Source organism: Bos taurus, chromosome 19, assembly GCF_002263795.3.
Source record: "Bos taurus isolate L1 Dominette 01449 registration number 42190680 breed Hereford chromosome 19, ARS-UCD2.0, whole genome shotgun sequence".
Classification (NCBI taxonomy): domain Eukaryota; kingdom Metazoa; phylum Chordata; class Mammalia; order Artiodactyla; family Bovidae; genus Bos; species Bos taurus.
In genome coordinates, this window is record NC_037346.1 from 57,013,481 (window position 1) to 57,035,831 (window position 22,351).

General features: G+C 51.2%; 1 long non-coding RNA gene across 1 annotated transcript in view; it reads left to right on the forward strand.

Moving 5' to 3' along the window:
• The window catches only part of LOC101906311 (uncharacterized), a 42,141-nt gene extending 25,878 nt beyond the window's left edge, over positions 1-16,263 (forward strand). Inside the window, exons 2-4 of the long non-coding RNA XR_001494399.3 lie at positions 9,787-9,912; positions 10,949-12,865; positions 13,248-16,263. This is a non-coding gene — a long non-coding RNA (uncharacterized lncRNA). The remainder of the gene's footprint in view (positions 1-9,786; positions 9,913-10,948; positions 12,866-13,247) is intronic.
• The last annotated feature ends 6,088 nt before the right edge of the window (positions 16,264-22,351 follow it).

The following is a 22,351-nucleotide window of genomic DNA, read 5'->3' on the forward strand; positions in this document are numbered from 1 at the left end:
GCTGCATTGGCAGTGATGGAGACCATATAGCCAAAAAGTCAAAAACCTTTGGAACTTCCCTGGTGGTCCAGACGCTAAGAGTCTGAGCCTGGGTTCGATCCCTGGTCAGGAACTAGATCCCACATGCTGCAGCCAAGAAAGGTCCTGAGGGCTGAAACTAAGACACGGCACAGCCAATTGAAATTAATCATTTTTTTTTAAGTCAAAAATCTGTGCTCTTTGGCCCTTTACAAAAAAAAAAAAACCCATTGGCCTCTGAATTAGGGAAGGCCTCACCCTGCCCTGTGCATGATGATCTCTGTTTGGGCTGCTAGAGGAGATTCATGTTTTGAGCAGGAGACTGTCTGATGGAGGGGGTGTGTGGGTGTCTCTCCAATCGGATGGGCTGGACTTGTTCAGGGTGAGAGTGGGTCGAGGCCTCAGCGGTGCTGACTCAGGACCCGGGTCATTTTTCACTCCTGCCCTCGGGCTGTCATTGGCCACTGGGCAACTGCAGCCCCCGGCAGAGAACCACCGGTTCCCTTGGTCCACCAAGTCCTGGGCAGCTCAGGAGGAAAAGACAGAACTTGTTCCCAGCACATGAAGAATTTCCGGCCCCTTGCCCCAAAATAACTGTGGCCGGAGCCTGGGGGCAGGAGGTAAATTCCAGAAGGGTGAGAGCCGCTGTAACGTGAGCTCAGCTGTGACCTGCTGTACTCAGGGGCACCGGATCTCCGCCATCCCACCTCCCCCTCCTTGAGAGTCATCCTGGGGACCCGCCCTCCCACCATGGGAAAACGACAGTGGGTGTGGACACCCCCTGTTAGGAACAACAGCGGTCTCCTTATTTGGTCCTTTTTCTTGCTCCTGACGTCTCCTGGGTTCTCCTCCAAGGACTGTGCCCCCAGCCGCTTTCCCAGACCTGGGAGGGGCTGTGAGCAAGGGAGGGCTTGTCCTGGGCAGACTCCAACCCCGTGGGGAAGTCTGCACCCCCACCCATGTGCAAGGAGCTCTAGACAGCAAATGAACAAGTGCAAATGCACACAGCCCCATTCCTCCTCGCCGCCTGGTAAAGGTGTGCCAGCCCACGCTGTGCCCTTGGGCACTGAATACAGTTGGCCAAGGCTGGCCCCAGTGTCTGCTGAGCTATCAGAATGCCCAGAACCCCCAGCTGCAAGCTGGCTTCTTGGGATGATGGCCCCGGCGCCCAGCCCTCTTACTCCGGTGGGCTGCTGCCCTGGGGATTGATTTTTTTAAAATGTGCTCTGTGCTGACTCCGCTCTGTTCTGTAGCATCCTTCTCTCTGGCACCACGGCTCCTTCCTGCAAGCTGGTCTGGCCAGAGAGCGAGGGAGAAGCATATGTCTCATACGTGGGGGCTTGGCGGGGGAAGGGAGGAGCCAGGCAACCACCTGGAGTCACGCCATGCCTGTCTCCCACCTCCCCTGGAACCCAGGTCCCCATCCCAGCCAATTTCATTGGCATCCTCGGACTAAAAGCATCCATAGCTGGGCCCACAAGTGACCCACACACAGGCATAGGAGAGCTTAACAGGGCTGGAAATGTTTTGAAGACCCCAAAATACATTATTGTATTACCATATTTAGTTACTGTGAACCTTTACAAACTTTCTTTTTTCCATCACAAAAAGGAATTCATACTTGTTAAAACATTCGAAATAAGATCAGAGTTGGCTGAAGATAAGACATGTCCTCTGAGCCCTCTTCTCCACTGTCCCCATGCCACACCCCACAGAAGCCAGTCTGGGCTGTATCTGTCCAGATATTTTCTGTGCTTGCTCATTGGAGCCTTGCCACAATTCCATGAGATGGGCAGGTCTGAGAGCGAAGTTGCCAGTTCACCGGGGAGCAATGTGGGGGCCCAGGTCTAGCATCAAGAGCGGAGGGCCTGGGAGTGGATTGGCTGAAGGACAGCAAGGTCTCCAGTTCCAGGACGGTCTCCAGTCCAGGTAGGCCGTGGGGAGAGGATGGTCCCCACTTCTGGCTCTGGACGGACCAGCGGGAGCCGGCAGAATCCACTTCCACTTCAACTCTGCTCTTAGCTTCCGTTTGAGTCACAGCTTTGTCTGTTCTAGAAACCAGGGAATTGGAGGGCAGTGTGTGCAGACTTGACAATCACAGAACAAGACCACACAGATCCCCTCTCCACCTATAGAAGAAAAGATATGACCTTTCATCAAAGCTTATTTGACCTTGATGAAAAACATGTTTGCAAGGGGTAATACTATGCAGGGTAAGTCAGAAGTGCTGTGATCACTTTGCTGTCAGAGAGTGAATACAGGGCTTCCTGGGTGCCCCAGTGGGTGAGATGCTGTGCTGTCCCTGCAGGGGGTGTGGGTTCGTTCCCTAGCCAGGGAACTAAGATTCCACAGGCCCTGCAGCATGGACAAAGGATTTTTTAAAAACTAGAATGTAACATACCATGTGAACGTAAGACCTCCATCACTTCATGTTATCCAGGAGCTAGTACTTGCCTCTCAAGCACTGGGGGTTATTCCTTTCCATTGTGGAGGCGGGGAGCACATATTCTAAAAACTGTATTTTCTTTCTCAATATGTAATATATTCACACAGTTCACAAGGTAAAAGTTATAAAACAGTGTCTAATGAAAATGCTTGTTCCTAAAAATACCAATGAAACCAGTTTCTTGGGTATCCATCCAGAGAGATTCTTCGGCACATTCAACCAGACAAGCAGATATATGGTTTTTTCTCAGCCTTTTTCACCTGAATGGTAGCATGCTGTTTGATTCATTCATCGAGTCGGGAAACCAGTGAGCCCCGTAACTGGTTCTTCTGCTTTGCTTTTCTTGTGTCTTCCCGCATGACAATGCGTCTGAGCTGTGTTTCCACATCCACCATCCATGGTTCTGATTCTTTGTCTGAGCGCTGTATTCCATCACCTGGGCATACCGTGAAGGTGGACCTACGGAGAACACCTCAGAGTCTTGTCATTTTTTTTTTTTTTAACTTTACAATATCGTACTGGTTTTGCCATATATCAACATGAATCTGCCACAGGTATACACGTGTTCCCCATCCTGAACCCTCCTCCCTCCCTGTACCATCTCTCTGGGTCGTCCCAGTGCACCAGCCCCAAGCATCCAGTATCGGGCATCAAACCTGGACTGGCGACTCGTTTCATATATGATATTATACATGTTTCAATGCCTTTCTCCCAAATCATCCCCCTGCTCCCTCTCCCACAGAGTCCAAAAGACTGTTCTATACATCAATGTCTTTTTTGCTGTCTCATATACAGGGTTATTGTTACCATCTTTCTAAATTCCATATATATGCGTTAGTATATTGTATTGGTGTTTTTCTTTCTGGCTTACTTCACTCTGTATAATAGGCTCCAGTTTCATCCACCTCATTAGAACTGATTCAAATGTATTCTTTTTAATGGCTGAGTAATACTCCATTGTGTATATGTACCACAGCTTTCTTATCCATTCATCTGCTGATGGATATCTAGGTTGCTTCCATGTCCTGGCTATTATAAACAGTGCTGCGATGAACATTGGGGTACATGTGTCTCTTTCAATTCTGGTTTCCTCAGTGTGCATGCCCAGCAGTGGGATTGCTGAGTCATAAGGCAGTTCTATTCCCAGTTTTTTAAGGAATCTCCACACTGTTCTCCATAGTGGCTGTACTAGTTTGCATTCCCATCAACGGTATAAGAAGGTTCTCTTTTTCTCCACACCCTCTCCAGCATTTATTGCTTGTAGACTTTTGGATTGCAGCCATTCTGACTGGCATGAAATGGTGCCTCATCATGGTTTTGATTTGCATTTCTCTGATAATGAGTGATGCTGAGCATCTTTTCATGTGTTTGTTAGCCATCTGTATGTCTTCTTTGGAGAAATGTCTATTTAGTTCTTTGGCACATTTTTTGATTGGGTCATTTATTTTTCTGGAATTGAGCTGTAGGAGTTGCTTGTATATTTTTGAGATTAGTTGTTTGTCAGTTGCTTCATTTGCTATTATTTTCTCCCATTCTGAAGGCTGTCTTTTCACCTTGCTTATAGTTTCCTTTGATGTGCAGAAGCTTTTAAGTTTCATTAGGTTCCATTTGTTTATTTTTGCTTTTATTTCCAATATTCTGGGAGGTGGGTCATAGAGGATCCTGCTGTGATATATGTCAGAGAGTGTTTTGCCTATGTTCTCCTCTAGGAGTTTTATAGTTTCTGGTCTTACGTTTAGATCTTTAATCCATTTTGAGTTTATTTTTGTGTATGGTGTTAGAAAGTGTTCTAGTTTCATTCTTTTACAAGTGGTTGACCAGTTTTCCCAGCACCACTTGTTAAAGAAATTGTCTTTAATCCATTGTATATTCTTGCCTCCTTTGTCAAAGATAAGGTGTCCATAGGTGCGTGAATTTATCTCTGGGCTTTCTATTTTGTTCCATTGATCTATATTTCTGTCTTTACACAACGCCACCTGTCGCTTCACCAACGTGCAGGCCTAACTAGAAGCTGTTTGTCCAGAAGTGGAATTGCTGGGTCAAGGAATTTGTGCATTCAGTAGAGAGTGCCAAATTGCTCTCCAGGGACATTGTATGGGTTTACAGTTCTGCTAGCAAAGCATGAGGAAGCCTTTCTCCACCCTTGCCAACTCAGAGTGCGATCAAACCTTTGACGTTTGCCAGTCGGCTTGGTGGAAAATGGCACCTGGGTACAGTTTCATTTGACTCTTGTTCTAAGTGAGGTTGAGCATCTTTTCGGCGTCCAGCTGTGCTGCCAGCCTCAGTACCTCTCCCCGCGCAGCCTAAGGCCCTGGCCTTGCTCGCTAACCCTTCTGCAAGATCCAGGACTTGGTTTGTTTTCTGTTGGCCAGCTTCCTGCTGAGTCACTCACGAGAAGGAAAGGGCAGCCGGCTCAGGTTATTCTGCTCTGGGAGCCATCTGAGCTACCAGTCCTGGGAGGACCTTGGGCTCTGGTATCCCCTGTGGGCGCCCAGCACTGTGCACTGGATTATCACACCTGTCAAACTGCGGACCCCTGGATCCCCTGGGAGAGATGGGGTTTGTAGATGGGGATCTGGTCAGATGTGCGTGCCAACTGGGCATGCAGAGGACCCAGCTAGATTCAGAAAGGGGACGTTTGGAAGGAACTAATGTGAGCAAAGTCTTAAGTTACAAGTGACAGAATGAGAGGAACCACGCTGGGTGTGGAGAAGAAAGGATTTAAACTGTTGGAAAGGATTTGGGGCAGAAAGGGTGGTGAGCCACGGTGAAGGAATTGGGGATGTTGGGAAAAGATTCTCACTTTAATCTCTAAATGGGGACCTCCCTGGTGGTCCAGTGGTTAAGACTCCAGGCTTCTGTGTCAGGGAGTGCAGGTTCGATCCCTGGTCGAGAAACTAAGATTTTGCATGCTGTGTGGCCAATAATAAAAAAAAGAAGAAAGAAACAAAATCTCTACAGATACATCCTGAATGAGATGCGCTTACCACTGGTTCCTCGCTCATCATCACTGCAGGGTTAGTGCTGAGATCTGCCCAGATGGGAAGCAGGGGTGCCCCCTTGGCTACACATGAAGGATTCAGGCTCTTGTGTGGCCACCTAGACGTATGGGGAGGCCTAGGGACCCTCACTGACCCTCTCTGAGTGGGTTCTGGGCATCTGTGGGACAGCCCAGGTCAGCTTATTGTCATTAGCTCAGCTGGTAAAGAATCCTCCTGCAATGCAGGAGAATCCTGGGTTCGGAAGATCCCCTGGAGAAGGGACAGGCTACCCACTCCAGTATTCTGGCCTGGAGAATCCCCACGGACAGAGGAGCCTGGCGGGCTGCAGTCCATGAGGTCACAAAGAGTCGGACACAACTGAGCGACCAAGCAACTGAGCACACAACCTCCAAGACAGCCTAGGCATTTGGTTGGATTTTTGCTCACAGACTGGAAAAGCCAGCAGGAGCCAGTGGCTAGATTGCTGGGCCCTGGGGAGTCTGCCACTATTTCTTCCAGGCTTCAATCAAAAGCAAATTTGCCCTGGAAATTGCTGAGGCAGAGGCATCTTCATGGAGCCGTCTGAACATGGGGCTGTCGTGTAAGTCTAGGCCCTCCAGGGCATCCTGATTCCAGTCGGAGCTGGGCTGTGGTATTCGTGAGCCACCACCGGGGCCTGCCTGGGGCCTGTTGGGCCTGTTCCAGGCGGCCTGACCATCCACAGTCAAGCCTGTCCTCTCTCTGCTGAGGCTGGAAACCCGGAGCTGTACTCCAGGTGTGGACAAGCCAGGTGGGGCTCTTGATCGCTCTTGATCTTGGTCCTCACTCCAGTCCCTTCCCGGGCTCCCCACACGGCTGCTTCAGACAAGAGGATGGGTTCTTTACACCGAAGACCGCCGCGGGCGCAGGAGAGGGCACCCCCAGCAGCGGGCAGGGCGGGGCTGCCTTTCTGCCAAGACTGCTTGGAGTCTTCTGCACGCCACATCACTAAGCAGAGCCTTCAAGAGCTGCAGTTACAGAGGCTCTCCTCCCCCATGCCTCAGCCTCCCTGGGGGGAAAGTCCAAAAAGGTGGAGGCTGTCCCTGAGGCCACCAACAAGCGCTTAATTGCTTTCTGAGAGAGTTGTCACCTCTGGTCTCCTCTCTTCCCCCATCAGCCTGGGCCCCCTCTGCTCCCAGCGCTGGCAGCTTTGGCTCAGAGAGCTGAGCCTGAAGACGTGTGTTTCCTGGCTGTGTCCCAAGGAACCAGAGGCCTGGGTGCTTGCTTCTCCAAATATATTGCTGCACCACCTTTGCTGAAAAAAAAGAACCCTATGTTTTGGGCGAATAAACGTGCGTTTTTCTGTGAGCCAGGCACTCATCGACAGCGGGTGGACGGTGGCCCAGGCCAGCTGAGTCAGCCAGACTCTGGAGCAAGCAGACAGCGTGAACCAGGACGAGGATCGCAGCCAGCTAAGGGCCGTGAAACGCAGGGAATATTTGGAGGTTTTCATACCAGGAGTTTAGTCAGCACCTTGTGCAATCCGATTCAGGTCGGGGGCCAAGTAGAGGGATACACATCATCAAAAGTGGGCTAAAAAGCAGTAACAAATAGACCCCAAAAGCATAATGGTCTAAATATCATAGAAATTTATTTCTTACTCTTTTAACACACCAAGGCAGGGATTCTTGATTGGCCAGTGGCTTTTCTCCATATGGTGATCCAGGGACCCAGGCTCTCTCCATCTCAAGGCTCTGCTGTTCTCACTGTCACCTCCATCCAGCTGGCCAAAGAGAAGGTGGATGGGGGAGGCACACCTGCTTCTTTCCCTGCCTCCTAAGGTGTTGGCACGCATCTCTTTGGCTCACATACTATTGGTGGGAACTAGTCACATGACCACACCTGGTTGCAAGGGTAGCTGGGAAATGTAGTCTCAGTGCCTTAGCACCAGCTCTATACTATGAAAGAGGAGCAAGGATTTTGATGGACAGCTCACCATCTCTGCCAAAGGATGAATCGAGTCAGGTAGATCGTGGGACCAACAGAGAAAGCAATCCATTATGAGCTTTAAGGAACTCTCTGGAAGAACAGTCTGGGTCCTGGATCAGGGAGTTTTAGATAACTTGCTGGAAGGGATTTAGCTTTTGTCAAGGACTGAGTGAAAGAATGAAGGGATGGAGCCAAAGCAAAAGCAATACCCAGATGTGGATGTGACTGGTGATAGAAGCAAGGTCCGATGCTGTAAAGACTCTGGAAAAGACTCTGATGCTGGGAGGGATTGGGGGCAGGAGGAAAAGGGGACGACAGAGGATGAGATGGCTGGATGGCATCACCAACTCAATGGACGGGAGTTTGAGCAAACTCCGGGAGTTGGTGATGGACAGGGAGGCCTGGGGTGCTGCAGTCCATGGGGCTGCAAAGAGTCGGACACGACTGAGCGACTGAACTGAACTGAACTGAACTGAGTGATCCAACAGTTTCGGCAGAAATACAGGAAAAGTTAACAGAGAAGAAAACAGATAAGAAACACGGATAATTAGGCCCAAGAAGCCATCCTGTTCACCTGCAATTAGCCTATTGATAAGTGGTTTGTGCCCAAACTTCCTAGTCCAGTGATTGGAGCTTGGAGCCTCTGAGTACTTGAGCTCAGTGTCGGACTCTTTTCGACTCCATGGACTGTAGCCTGCCAGGCTCCTTTGTCCATGGGGTTCTCCAGACAGAATTACTGGAGTGGGTTGCCGTTCCCTTCTCCAGGGGATCTTCCTGACCCAGGGATCAAACCCAGGTCTCCTGTGTCTCCTGCACTGCCAGTGGATTCTTTACCCACTGCATCAGCTGGGAAGCCTGGGGCCTCTGGCAGAGGCTAATGGACAAAGATTTGGATGCCTTGGTGTGGAGTAAGGACATAAACAGAGTGTAGGAGGAGCCTGCCACCTCCAGCTCATGGGTGAGTCAGAATCGTTCGTTTTCCTTCTCACTTGGGTCAACATGCATGATGACCTGAACCCTTCATGTGTAGGCACAATGGTTCCCGACTGCCAAGTAACAAGTCACCACAAGCTTAGAGGCCTGATCTATTATTAGCTCCCTGCTTTGTAGGTCAGAGGTCTGGGGTGGACTTGACTGGGTCCCTGCTTAAAAACTGAAGGCCAAAATCAAGGAGGTGGCCAGGCTGAGCGCTTACTGAAGGTTCTGGGGAAGAATTCACTCCCAAGTTTATTTAGGTTGTTGGCAGAACCAGTTCCCTGCGGCTGTAGGACAGAGGCCCCTGTGCTCTTGCTGGCTGCTTGCTGGTCTCCGTTCCTGGAGGCAGCCCTCAAGTCCTTTCCCTGCAGCTGCCACCCCCTGGCGACCCCGCCCCCTCCTTCAAAGCCACTGACGGTGCATCAAATCCTTCTTGTGCTTGGAATCTCTGATTCTCCTTTTGCCATCAGAGAAACTCTCTGCTTTTAAAGGGCTCTTTTAGTTTAGGTCAGGCCCATCCAGGTAACCACTCTATTTGAAGGTCTGTGGATTAGTAAATTTATTCCACTGTGAATCCCTTTTGCCATTAATGAAAGAATAATCTTAGGGGTGTCTCAGGTGGTGCAGTGGTAAAGAATCCACTTGCCAGTGCAGGAGACACAGGAGACATCCCTGAGTCGGGATGTCTTGATCCCTGGATTGGGAAGATCCCCTGGAAAAGGAAGCAGCAAGGCACTCCAGTATTCTTGCCTGGAGAATCCCATGGACAGAGGAGACAGGAGGGCTACAGTCCATGAGGTCTCAAAGAGTCAGACACGACTGAGCAACAGAGCACGCAATCACAGGGGCAACTCTCAGGGCACATCTTAGAATTCTGCCTTTCACAATGCCTGGGACATTGAGTCTGAGAACCAGAGTGGTGTCCTTTGGAGCTAAAGAGACTCTTTTGTCTTCTGGCCGAAGAGTTGTACCACTTGGTTCCACCCCGTGTGGGTGGGTGACCAACAGGCCTGGCCCCAACTCTTACCAGATACACTCTGGAGATCTACAAATAGAGAAGAAAAGGCACTCCTCTCCCTCGGAGAAAACTCCTTTCTCTGAAAGCCTCATGGACACAGGACTCCCCTAAGAAGAAGCTCAACACTGCTCTGAGCGCCCTGTCCTGGAGAGAAAGAAAGCCAGGCTCTGTCTGTTGGTTGGCTCCTGGCTTCCTTGAGGATCTGCCCTTAATAAGCTCCCAGAACTTTCTGTACCATATTTCTAGCTCCTTTCAATGCTTGTTCCTTGTAGCAAGGCCAGGTGGGGAGCCTCCCTCCACCCCCTTCTGGGGCCTTCTCCCCTTCAGCTATTCAGGAATGTAGGTGCCTGCAGTAAAAACCACTAAAGATGTTTTCTTAGCTGCAGGCCTACCCACTGGGGCCCCTCGATGCAGAAGGACCCTTTGTGCAGATTCCTCCTCCTTCTCGCCCAGGAGCTGGCATCTCAGCTCCACCTCAGCTTCGACCTTGCTCTCCGCTCCTGTGGGTGAGTTTCAGGGCCTGGAGGACTGGAAGGGGCCCCTGTGCTGCTGAGAAAACCACCTGATCCAGAGCTCCCACCAGGGGCCCTCTGCCCCGCCTGCAGCCCTTCCTTTCCCCGGGAGCCCCACGGAGGGCAGCCAGTGGCAGGCAGGCAGCAAGGGGTGGGGGACAATAAAGGCCAGGTCGTCACCCCAGTTCAAGGGGACCCAGACTGTCTCCGTAGAGCCGCTGCACAGCACTGCATAGCGAGGGCGCTAAGACTGGTGTGCATGTAGGTGCTGTCTGCTCTGCTCAGAACCTCAAAGCCGAAAGGAAAGTCTCCGATTGGCCAGACTGCCTGTTATCACTCATGCACTTGGTACCAATTTAATGGAGAATAACATCCATTTGTCAGGCACTGAACAGGTGCCGGGAATCTGCCAGCTTGGCTGGAGCATGGTTGGGAGGGGGACATGGGGAGAGACAGGCCGAGAGCCTGGCAGCTAGTACCTCAAAGGGCAGCATCTTACCCCAGGCAACAGGAAGCCAACAGAGGGCTTTGTATGGGCTTCCCAGATGGCACTAGTGGTAAAGAGCCCGCCTGCCAGTGCAGGAGATATAAGAGACATGGGTTCCATCCCTGGGTCTGGAAGATCCCCTGGAGAAGGGCATGGCAATTCACTCCAGCGTTCTTGCCTGGAGAATCCCGTGGACAGAGGAGCCTGGTGGGCTACAGTCCATAGCGTCAAAGAGTCAGGCACGACTGAAGCAACTTAGCATGCTTATCCCAGGATATTGAATATACAGGAGGACCCTGTTGTTTAACCACTCTATATGTAATAATTTGCATCTACCAATCCCAGCCTCCCTCCTCATCCCTCCCCTACCTGCCCCACCTTGGCAACCACAAGTCTGCTCCCTACGTCTATGAGTCTGTTTTGAAGATAAGCTCGTTTGTGTCATATTTCAGATTCCACATATAAGTGATATCATGTGGTGTTTGTCTTTCTGACTGACTTCCCTTAGTGTGATCATCTCTAGTTGCTTTTCTCTTCCCTTAGTTTTTCAGGGAACCAAGCCCTCTGGTGGATGCCTTTCTGGGGAAAAGAAGAAAGAGAGAGGCTGACGGAGGCAGAGCCACTGAAAGGTCTACCGGCGCTGTGCAGGCCCTGCCCACTTCCTTTCTCTTGCAGTGAGTTTCGTCCACACGGTGTCAGAAAGGCCGTGAGTGGCGGTAGCGAGGGGCCAGTCACCTCCCCAGCCCTGGCTCAGGCTCCTGATGCCCAGCCTTTGTGTGTACTGAGTGGGCTGGCTGGCTGCTTAGGTCTCTATCAGTTGTGACCACACCCTCCTGTAAGGCCCCGGGGAGAAAGCAGAACCAAGCCCTGGGAAAGATCAATAGCCACGCTTGTGGTTCTTCCAGGTGCAGCCCTTCCAACCTGAGGTCGTAGAGGAACTGAGGCTGCAGAGGGCGGGGCGGGAATCCCACGGGTCCAGGGTCACCACACCCACATCCAGAAGTGAATTCTTCTGCTTATTTCTGTCCACGGGACCGAACAGCCACCGACATCCACCGGACCAGCATCACCCAGGGGAGCTGGCCTTCGTCCTGGCCTCTCCTGGCCTCTCCTGGCCTCAGAGGAATCCAGATCACAGTTGGCGGGGTTAGATTGCTCAGGCCAACTGATCCCTTCAGAGATACACAAACTAGGGCTTGTGGAATCTCAGGGCGAATACAGAACACGCTGGCAGCCAGATCACCTGACCTCCCCCCGCCCCAGGGTGGGGGTTGTCTGACCACCCCATCACCTGACCTCAGGTCACCACCCTCCCCTGCAGTGTGGTTCTCTACTGCGTAACATAATATAATCACGGAGTAACTCCTGAGGACAGGAGCAGAGATCACGCGGCCACCTGAGAATTCTGCCTCCAACAGGGCTGGAGGCTCCCGTCCCCCTCACCTGGCCAGACCCCCAGGCCAGCTCCTGGGAGGAAGTGTCCTTCTCAGCTCTTGACTGCCCCTAATTACTCAGCGAGGTTGGACCAGACCTCCCAATACATCGATTAGAACAGGGTGGTGGACAGGCCGGTGGGTGGACGGCTTTTGTCTCCCAGAAGCGAGTTCCCTCCCACCCAGCTGGCCCAGATCCGCGTGTCTCAGCCTGTGGTTTCGGTGTCCAAGCCTCGAGTGCAGAGATGCCCGTGGGACGCCAAGAGGGAAGATGTTCGAACGCTTGACAGTTCTAACGGTGGTGCCCTTCCAGCCAGGATCCCCCGGCACCCCATTCTGCTCTATTCTTTTATTTGGCCATGTCAGGTGGCTTGTGGGATCTCAGTTTACTGACAAGGTACTGAACCTGGGCCACTGCAGTGAAAGCCCAGAATCGTAACCACTGGGCCACCAGGGAACTACCCACCCCCACTGGACACACACACTTTCATTTTGCATTTCTACCTGGTTCCCTCAAACTTTACTACGCCTTAACTTTAATAAATATTTATTGAGAGCAAGCTCAGTGTACTGGCATAGGGGTTGGAGGCTAGGGGTCAGGACCCTTGCCTCCAGAAGACTGAAAGGCAAAGAAATACAAGCTCAAAACCAGTGGCTTCCTGTCCAGGTTCTGAAACGTACTGGCCCTACGACTTCGGCCCTATGACTTCCTCGTTTGTTTGCCTGAAAAACGGGTGATACTCATGGGTTGTTGTTGAGACACTAAATATACAGATGGATCATGGCCAGAGCTTCTATAAAAATAGATCTCTGACCTGCAATCAGCGGCAACCATGCCAGGAAGCCAGCCTGCTAGCCGTAAGTCAGACTTGTAGGAAATCAGACCGCTATCCCGGACAAGTGGTCCAGAAAGTCAAACAGTTACCCCGGCAGCAATCATCCCACGTCGGCAGGGCTTAATTAATGATTGACAGCTGCCCTAACTCTTATCTGGGCTTCCAGCTTAGGACCAATCAGAGAAAACCAGGTATGCACTTCTAACCTCTCACATAGGACACCCTACTTTTTAAAAAACATTTATTTATTCTTGGCCATGTCATGTGACATGTGGGATCTTAGTTCTCCAACCAGGGATCGAACCTGTGCCCCCTGCCTTGGAAGTTCAGTCTTAACCCATTGGGCCACCAGGGAAGTCTACGCTCTACTTCTATTATTGTTTTCATTTATTAATATCAATTATTAATATGGTTAAATATAGTAATAATTATTAATATACACCGATTTAAATATTAATCGTTTCGTTTTATTAATATTAATATTGTTAAATATATTAATATTTATTAACATACACTGATTTAAACAATATTAATAGATAGTATTAATTTTTTGCCACACCGTGGGGTTTACAGGATCTTAGTTTCCAGACCAGGGATTGAACCTGGGCCCCCTGAGTCAGGAGCACAGAGTCTTAGCCACCGGACCACCAGCGAACTCCTGGGACGCTCCTATCTGGAATTATGTCACAACACAGGCAAACATCCTCCTCTGTCTCCATGTGCAGCCTCTTCCACAATCTCCCTTCCCTCCAGAAGGGCTCCAGGGGCCACAGAGGGGGTGAGCATTCCCTCTCTGTGTCCCCGGGTCTTCTCCAAACTCAGCATACCCTGAGGGGCATCTGGGCCCTCCATCCTGGACTCACCTTTTCTATGATGCCTGGACCCTCCCAGTGGTCTCCTAAGGGCTCTCCAGCCTCATCAATCCCTCGTCTATAATGCAGTTGGAGGGATCCTACTGGAATGTGATCTTAAGAACCATCGGAAGAAACTCAGCCTCCAAGAGAGGCCTCCAAGCCGGCACCACTCACTTTTCCACCTTCATTCATTTCCCACTGGGGATGGCCCGTCACCCACCCACCAGGTTTTGGCAAAGTCCTCTCTGTTTTTACCTGACTCCAAGAGTGAGAAGAAAGCAAAACGATGCGTGCTCTATGCCTCCCTCCTGGGTCTGTGCTCCCAGCTAACTCAAGCACCTTGCCCAACTGTGAGATGCACCGAACCCAGGGATGAACAAACAGGCCTGCATCTGAGTCCTGCCTCACCACGAACTAGGCATGTTTTGCAGGCCAATTGCTTTAACTCTTTGACCCTCAGTATATGTCCATCTATGGGCTTCCCTGGTGGCTCAGACAGTAAAGAATCTGCCAGCAATGCATGGTTCATCGAGACTAACGTTCATCGAGACCCTGGTTCTCTGGGTGAAGGTCGTGAAGGTCCATGGAGTCGCATAGAGTCAGACATGACTGAGCAACTAACTGTTGCCCTTTTTTCATGTCCATCTAGAAAAACGAAGGTAATAATTCTTACCTCCTGAGGGTTATTATGAAGAGTCTATTAGATGGTGCAAACAAAATATTAAGCCTAGTGTCTGGTCCTGTGGCTCCCCAGGTGGCTCAGCGGTAAAGAATCTGCCTGCCAATGCAGGAAATGCAGATGCGGGTTTGATCCCTGGGTCAGGAAGGTCCCCTGGAGGAGGAAATGACAACCCACTCTAGTACTCTTGCCTGGAAAATTCCATGGACAGAGGAGCCTGGCAGGCTACAGTCCATGGGGTTGCAAAGGGTTGGACATGACTGAGCAACTAACACTTTCACTCTATGGGAGCCCACTTCTATTTCATCACAGAGGAGCTCCCTGGAGGTGAGGCAGCAGGTCTAAGAGGGAGATCAGAGGTCTCAGAAGGCCAGGAGGCGCTTGCATGTGTGCGCGCGCACACACACACACACACACACACCCCACAAACACACAGGTCCATGGGAGAGTCTCAGAAGCTGCTGCTTATTCTGTGAGATGCCTCCCAACCAGCAGGCTGTGTCTCACCCTTCTACTCTGAACTGAGGTTCATCCAGGACTCTGGAGTTTGCCAATCGACTTGACCGTGGGTCCCGTGTTGTCCAACCTCCACATTTTACGGACGAGCTAAGTGAGACCCCTGGGGCCAGAAATGACTTTTCCAAGGTCATGCAGTGTGTTGGTATCAGAGAAAGGTCCAGAACCCAGGTGCCCTGGTGCCAGCTCAGTGGGTTCCCCACCATTAAAGCCAAATACTGTGCCATCATCCCACCTGTCAGTCACTTCTCAAAAGTCGGGCCCCTGGAAGCACTCTCGATGGAGAATTTAGAAAAACTCCTGCTCTAGCCCACCCCACGTGACGTCTGCTGGCAATGCCCGCTGTCCCAAAGTGAACAGGTGACTGCTGGCACACGGCTCCCCAGCCATCTCCCCTCCGGCCACGTCCAGCCAGCCAGGCGGGCACCTGAACCGGTTGGGGCACCCGGCCTGAGACCCTCAGTTCTCACGGTCCCTCGCCCAGGCCAGCACCGGGTTTGGCAGGTGGAAGGAACCCTCCCAGCCAGCTGTGCCCCAATGCCCCTTGGCAGTGAGCCCTCTGATGCCAGCCCCCTTCCCACAATCCTGCCTCCCGCGGCCCTGGGAGACCCAGTCATTCGGTCCTTCTCTCTGGAAAAGGAGCAACACCCTGCCCTTCTCCACAGAGGCCTCCAAGTCCCGCCTGAGACCACAGCCTTCCATTTAGAGCCGCCCCCACTCTCCCGGGAGTAGTGTGGCCATCAGGGGCTCCAGTGCCAGGGCAGCTGGGCATTCCTCTCCCTGGCTTTGCCCTGTCTGCTAAATATACATCTAGGAGGAGTCTAGGAGGGAAACGCCACAGACCTTGTTAACTGTTTCACTTCCAGCAGCCGTGGAGAGTTGGGGTGGCGGGGCGAAGCCAGGCCGGCAAGTGGGTGGAAGGGGTGCCCAAGACTGGAGGAGCCCTTGCCCAGGCTCAGCTGGAGGGGTGGGAGGCCCCAGCCATGGCCAGGGGCATGGGACCTGAGGTCAGAGGTCAGGGGTGACTGTGGGAAGTGGACCAACCATGTCCTCATCACCCCATCCCCGCTCCTGCCTAGAGGACCCCGAGAAGGAGGGTAGGTGGGGGCCCTGGGTGGGAAACCCCTTTTGGCCACGAGGCAGAGTCAGGCCCGTACCCACTTTCTCCAGGGGCACCTAGACGGTGGCCTGAGCTCTCCTTTCCAGGAGAAGGTGAGGGAGGGCCAGGTGGCAGACCGGCTCCCCCAGGGGCGTCCTCTTTCCCGGTTCCTTGAGGGGAGGTGTGATCAGACAGGAGGAGGCTCTGGACGAGCCTCCACACCCCCCTTCCCTTCTTCCCTCCCCTGCAGGGCGCCCCTCAGCCAGGCCTGCCTTCCTGCCCCCTCGGTGCCTGGGGAGCCCCCGGGGGCCCTGGCTGAAGGGCTGCAGCATCCCGGGAGCCCCGCCCCGGCACCCTACCCGGGTCCCAGCTCGGAGGGTGACTCACTGTGGGGTCGGCTTCTCCCCTGCCCGCTTCTCCCCGCCCCATCTCCCTCCCCTTCCCGCCCCCTCCCTCCATCCTGGCTGTGTGGGGCTGAAGTCGAGGCTCACACTCCCTGAGTGGGGAGTGTACCCTGGGCAGGAGCTTCTGGGGGAGCCTGGGACCCTAGAGGCACTGACCGAGGCCCTGCGGCTGCGGAGTCCGGGTAGGCCGGTGCCCACCGCGGGGAGGGCAGGCAGCCAATGTGGGATCAGCGGGAGGGGCTGCCCGGACCAGGCGGAATGGACGAGGACAGGGCCCTTCACACACTGCCCCGCGCAGCCAGCCTTCCCAGTCGCCAGGAGGACCTGGGGAAACCGCCGCCACCCGCCCGTCTCCGCCACCTCCCGGCTTGGAGGAAGGTCGTGACTCCGTGGCCTCAGGGTGGAGAAGAGCGACTAGGGGACCGGTTGAGCCCTTCTGCCCAGCTGCTCCCTGCTGGCTGCGGACGTGATGGGGATGGGGGTGGGGGTGAGGGTGGGTGGGGGCGTGGAGGGGAGTGGAGGGGTGGGGGTGGGGGTGGGGCTGGGCAGGCACAGTTTCTTGGCAATAACTTAGATCTGCCTGGAAATCTGCTTTAAAGGCCCGCCCCCTGGCTACCAGGCCAGTCTGCGCATCCGGCCTATCCTGCAGCGCCCCCTGCTGTCTTATCCCATAGTGACGGGACAAAGCGGGAAGTTGGGTCGCAAGACCCTCAAGCTTCCCCGCTGACAAAGGAATCAGGGCCTTGGTGGGGATGGGGAGGTGGGGAACACCAAGATTCCCAAGACACTCCCTTGCCAAAGACCATCCCATTGTCCCTGCCGACAGATCCATAACCTGGCCGACCAAGGGGCTCAACATTTAATCTGGTAAATAAGTAAAGTTTTGCTCTCTGGGGGCGACCCCCTTCCCTGGGCATGGTTGCTGAAAATAGCAGACCCTCTAGAAGGCTGGTTCCTTGTCTCCAGCATGCCCCCTCCCACCCTTCCCCATCCCAGGAGCACGTGGACAGCCATGGGGCCCTTTACCCAATGGACACGGAGGGGGTGGAGGTTGGGGGCTGGGGGTGGAGGTGGGGCTGGGAGGTGGAGGAGGCCACAGCGGGATTAGGGGAGTGAGGTCAGAAGCCCCCGGGACCACTGACCACTACATGAGGGGGCAGAGGCAGTGAGTGCAGGTAAGAGGGGATCTTTGGCAGTGCTAGGGAGCCGTGCACACTTCAGTGACACTTGCTCAGTTGTGTCCGACTCTTTGCAACCCCATGGACTATACAGTCATGGAATTCTCCAGGCCAGAATACTGCAGTGGGTAGCCTTTCCCTTTTCCAGGGGATCTCCCCAGCCCAGGGATTGAACCAGGTCTGCCGTATTGCAGGCGGATTCTTTACCAGCTGAGCCACAAGGGAAGCCTGTGCAAACCTTAAGCCCAACGAGGAATGGAAAAAAAAACCCAACACGCTGTTGGAGGTTGGGAGCATTAAAGGGAGCCCAGGAAATGTGGCAGACAACGACTTTATTCTCCTGCCCGAGAGCAGCAGCCGGAAAGGGGGCCAGCAACCCTGTCACAGCTAAGAAAATGGAGAAAATTCTTCTGAACGAGGAGGAGATATTCTCAGTGTGGAATTTCAAAGTTCTGTAGCCGACTTCGGGAAACTTCTTGAGGGAAGACACTTGTCCTCAGATGTTTCTTCATTATGGTTTAACCAAAAATATCAAGATCTTCCAAGAATTCAGGAAGAAAGGAGAGGTCACATTTGAGGATTCAAGACTGACGTTGAATTCTGCTACACCAACCAGAAAGAAAGGTGGGGAGACATTTCCTAAAGAGCTAAGAGAAAAATTCTTCTCGTCAAAAACTGGACATGCAGCCAAACGAAACTTCCTTTTGAAATAACCACAGTGCTATGGGCCAAATTGTGTCTCCCTAAATTCATAGACTGAAGCCCTAACCCTCTGTACATCAGAATGTGAATTTAAAGAGATGACTGAGTTAAAATGAGGCCATTAGGGCGGGCACACATCCAATATGACTGGTGTCTTTTTAAGATGAGGAGATTAGGGGACTTCTCCTGGCGGACCAAGTGGTTAAGACTTTGCCTTCCGATGCAGGGGTGCAGGTTCGATCTTTGGTCAGGGAACTAAGATTCCACATGTCTTGCAACCAGAAAGCCAAAATATAGAACAGAAGTAACATAACAAATTCAATAATGACCATAAAAATGGTCCACATCAAAAAAATCCTAAAGAAAAAAAAATATTAGGACACAGAGACACCAGGGATATGCCTGCAAAGAGGAAAGAGCTTTGGAAGACACAGAGGAGAGCATCTGTAGCCAAGGGATAAGGCTGCCGAAAGCAACCAGCTTGCCGACACCTTAATCTTGGACTTCCAGCTCACAGAGCCTTAAGAAAATTAATTTCTGTTGCTTAAGCCCCCCAGACTATGGTATTTTGTTATGGCAGATCTAGGAAATGAATACACCTGGACACAGAGATCAGAAAACAAGCTGTCGACCAACTTCTAGACTGGCAGAAATCATATGTAGACTTGGAAATACGTGACAAACAACTGTCCTCAGGTATTAACACAGGGTTAAAGATAGGAGATAAGATCAACTGATGAAATGGAAAATCTGGGGTGGGGTGGGAGGAACCTGCAAGGGAAAAGCTTGGAATTTCAAAAAGGATTTCCATCAGCCAAGGTATTTCAGCAGGTGGGGTGGAAATGAGCAGGGTGACCCACACCCGGGAAGTGAAGTTCTCCAGAAGCCATTGAGGCTTTAATGACAAAAATTTGCAAAGGAAAGATAACCAGCTTCAAGAGTACCTTTCATTCCCATTTCAGTGGCTTGTTATCACAGTGATGATTTCTCGCTTTCATTAAAGGTTATAAAGATATCAAAAGGGAACTGCTACCTAAAGCTTCATAGGGAAATATGATGGTGGTGGTAAGTTAGTCTCTAAGTCATGTCCGACTCCGTGTGACCCCATGGACTGTAGCCTGCCTGGCTCCTCTGTCCATGGCACGGGCAGCAGTTCCCTTCTCCAGGGGATCTTCCCAACCCAGAGATTGAACCCAGGTTTCCCACACTGCAGCCAGATTCTTTACAGTCTGAGCCCCCAGGGAAGCCCCTTAGTTCCCAGACCAGGGATCAAACCCGTGTCCCTTGCATTGGCAGATGGATTCTTAACCACTGGACCACCAGTGAAGGCCCTTCCTGTCTCCGTGAAGACAGCTGCCCAGCCAGTTGAAAGAGGCTTCTTGTCTTGCCCCACTGCAGCTGCCTTCCATGGCCAAGGTCTCCCCTGAGACTGGACAGCTCTCCTGCAGGGCCCTGCAGGTTTCCTATAAAGTGGGAAGGGGGGTCTCTTCCTCACAATGTGTCATTTGATTCTGTATCAAAAGATGCCTTTCTTCCCAGCACTTTCGCTCTGTAGGGTGGACTTGCTCCCTGGGAAGGGCTGGGGGAGGCATCATGTCTTGCGCCCCTTCTTAAGGAACCTACACTCACACCCACTTCCTCCTTAAGCAAGGAATGAAGCTCTGGTTCATCAGCTCTTCCCATGGACGCGTCTCTGTGCACACAATGTTACTGAACAAGAGTCGGGTCCTGTGCCTGCACGCAAAGCCCGCCTACTGACACCAGGTTGTGGTGAAGGAAGTTCAGATCAGTCGCTCAGTCGTGTCCGACTCTTTGCGACCCCATGAACTGCAGCACGCCAGGCCTCCCTGTCCATCACCATCTCCTGGAGTTTACCCAAACTCATGTCCATCGAGTTGGTGATGCCATCCAGCCATCTCATCCTCTGTCGTCCCCTTCTCCTCCTGCCCCCAATCCCTCCCAGCATCAGAGTCTTTTCCAATGAGTCAATTCTTTGCATGAGGTGGCCAAAGTATTGGAGTTTCAGCATCAGCATCAGTCCTTCCAAAGAACACCCAGGACTGATCTCCTTCAGAATGGACTGGTTGGATGTCCTTGCAGTCCAAGGGACTCTCAAGAGTCTTCTCTGACACCACAGTTCAAAAGCACCAATTCTTCGGCGCTCAGCTTTCTTCACAGTCCAACTCTCACATCCATACATGACCACAAGAAAAACCATAGTCTTGACTAGACAGACCTGTGTTGGCAAAGTAATGTCTGTGCTTTTGAATATGCTATCTAGGTTGGTCATAACTTTCCTTCCAAGGAGTAAGCGTCTTTTAATTTCATGGCTGCAGTCACCATCTGCACTGATTTTGGAGCCCACAAAAATAAAGTCTGACACTGTTTCCTGTTTCCCCATCTATTTCCCATGAAGTGATGGGATCAGATGCCATGATCTTCATTTTCTGAATGTTGAGCTTTAAGCCAACTTTTTCACTCTCCTCATCAACTTTCATCAAGAGGCTTTTTAGTTCCTCTCCACTTTCTGCCATAAGGGTGGTGTCATCTGCATATCTGAGGTTATTGATATTTCTCCCAGCAATCTTGATTCCAGCTTGTGCTTCTTCCAGCCCAGCGTTTCTGCATATAAGTTAAATAAGCAGGGTGACAATGTACAGTCTTGACATACTCCTTTTCCTATTTGGAACCAGTCTGTTGTTCCATGTCCAGTTCTAACTGTTGCTTCCTGACCTGCATATAAGTTTCTCAAGAGGCAGGTCAGGTGATCTGGGATTCCCATCTCTTTCAGAATTTTCCATAGTTTATTGTAATCCACGCAGTCAAAGGCTTTGGCATAGTCAATAAAGCAGAAATAGATGTTTTTCTGGAACTCTCTTGCTTTTTCCATGATCCAGCGGATGTTGGCAATTTGATCTCTGGTCCCTCTGCCTTTTCTAAAACCAGCTTGAACATCTGGAAGTTCATGGTTCATGTATTGCTGAAGCCTGGCTTGGAGAATTTTGAGCATTACTTTACTAGCATGTGAGATGAGTGCAATTGTGCAGTAGTTTGAGCATTCTTTGGCATTGCCTTTCTTTGGGATTGGAATGAAAACTGACCTTTTCCAGTGCTGTGGCCACTGCTGAGTTTTCCAAATTTGCTGGCATATTGAGTGCAGCACTTTCACAGCATCATCTTTCGGGATTTGAAATAGCTCAACTGGAATTCCATCACTTCCACTAGCTTTGTTTGTAGTGATGGTTTCTAAGGCCCGCTTGACTTCACATTCCAGGATGTCTGGCTCTAGGTCAGTGATCACACCATCGTGATTATCTTGGTCGTGAAGATCTTTTCTGTACAGTTCTTCTGTGTATTCTTGCCACCTCTTCTTAACATCTTCTACATCTGTTAGGTCCATACCATTTCTGTCCTTTATCGAGCCCATCTTTGCATGAAATGTTCCCTTGGTATCTCTAATTTTCTTGAAGAGATCTCTAGTCTTTCCCATTCTGTTGTTTTCCTCTATTTCTTTGCATTGATCGCTGACGAAGGCTTTCTTATCTCTCCTTGCTATTCTTTGGAACTCTGCATTCAGATGCTTATATCTTTCTTTTTCTCCTTTGCTTTTCACTTCTCTTCTTTTCACAGCTATCTGTAAAGCCTCCCCAGACAGCCATTTTGCTTTTTTGCATTTCTTTTCCATGGGGATGGTCTTGATCCCTGTCTCCTGTACAATGTCATGAACCTCCATCCATAAATTCATCAGGTACTCTATCTATCAGATGTAGTCCCTTAAATCTATTTCTCACTTCCACTGTATAATCATAAGAAATTTGATTTAGGTCATACCTGAATGGTCTAGTGGTTTTCCCTACTTTCTTCAATTTAAGTCTGAATTTGGCAATAAGGAGTTCATGATCTGAGCCACAGTCAGCTCCTGGTCTTGTTTTTTGCTGACTGTATAGAGCTTCTCCATCTTTGGCTGCAAAGAATATAATCAATCTGATTTTGGTGTTGACCATCTGGTGATGTCCATGTGTAGAGTCTTCTCTTGTGTTGTTGGAAGAGGGCTTTTGCTATGACCAGTGTGTTCTCTTGGCAAAACTCTATTAGGCTTTGCCCTGCTTCATTCCGTATTCCAAGGCCAAATTTGCCTGTTACCCCAGGTGTTTCTTGACTTCCTACTTTTGCATTCCAGTCCCCTATAATCAAAAGGACATCTTTTTTGGGTGTTAGTTCTAAAAGGTCTTGTAGGTCTTCCTA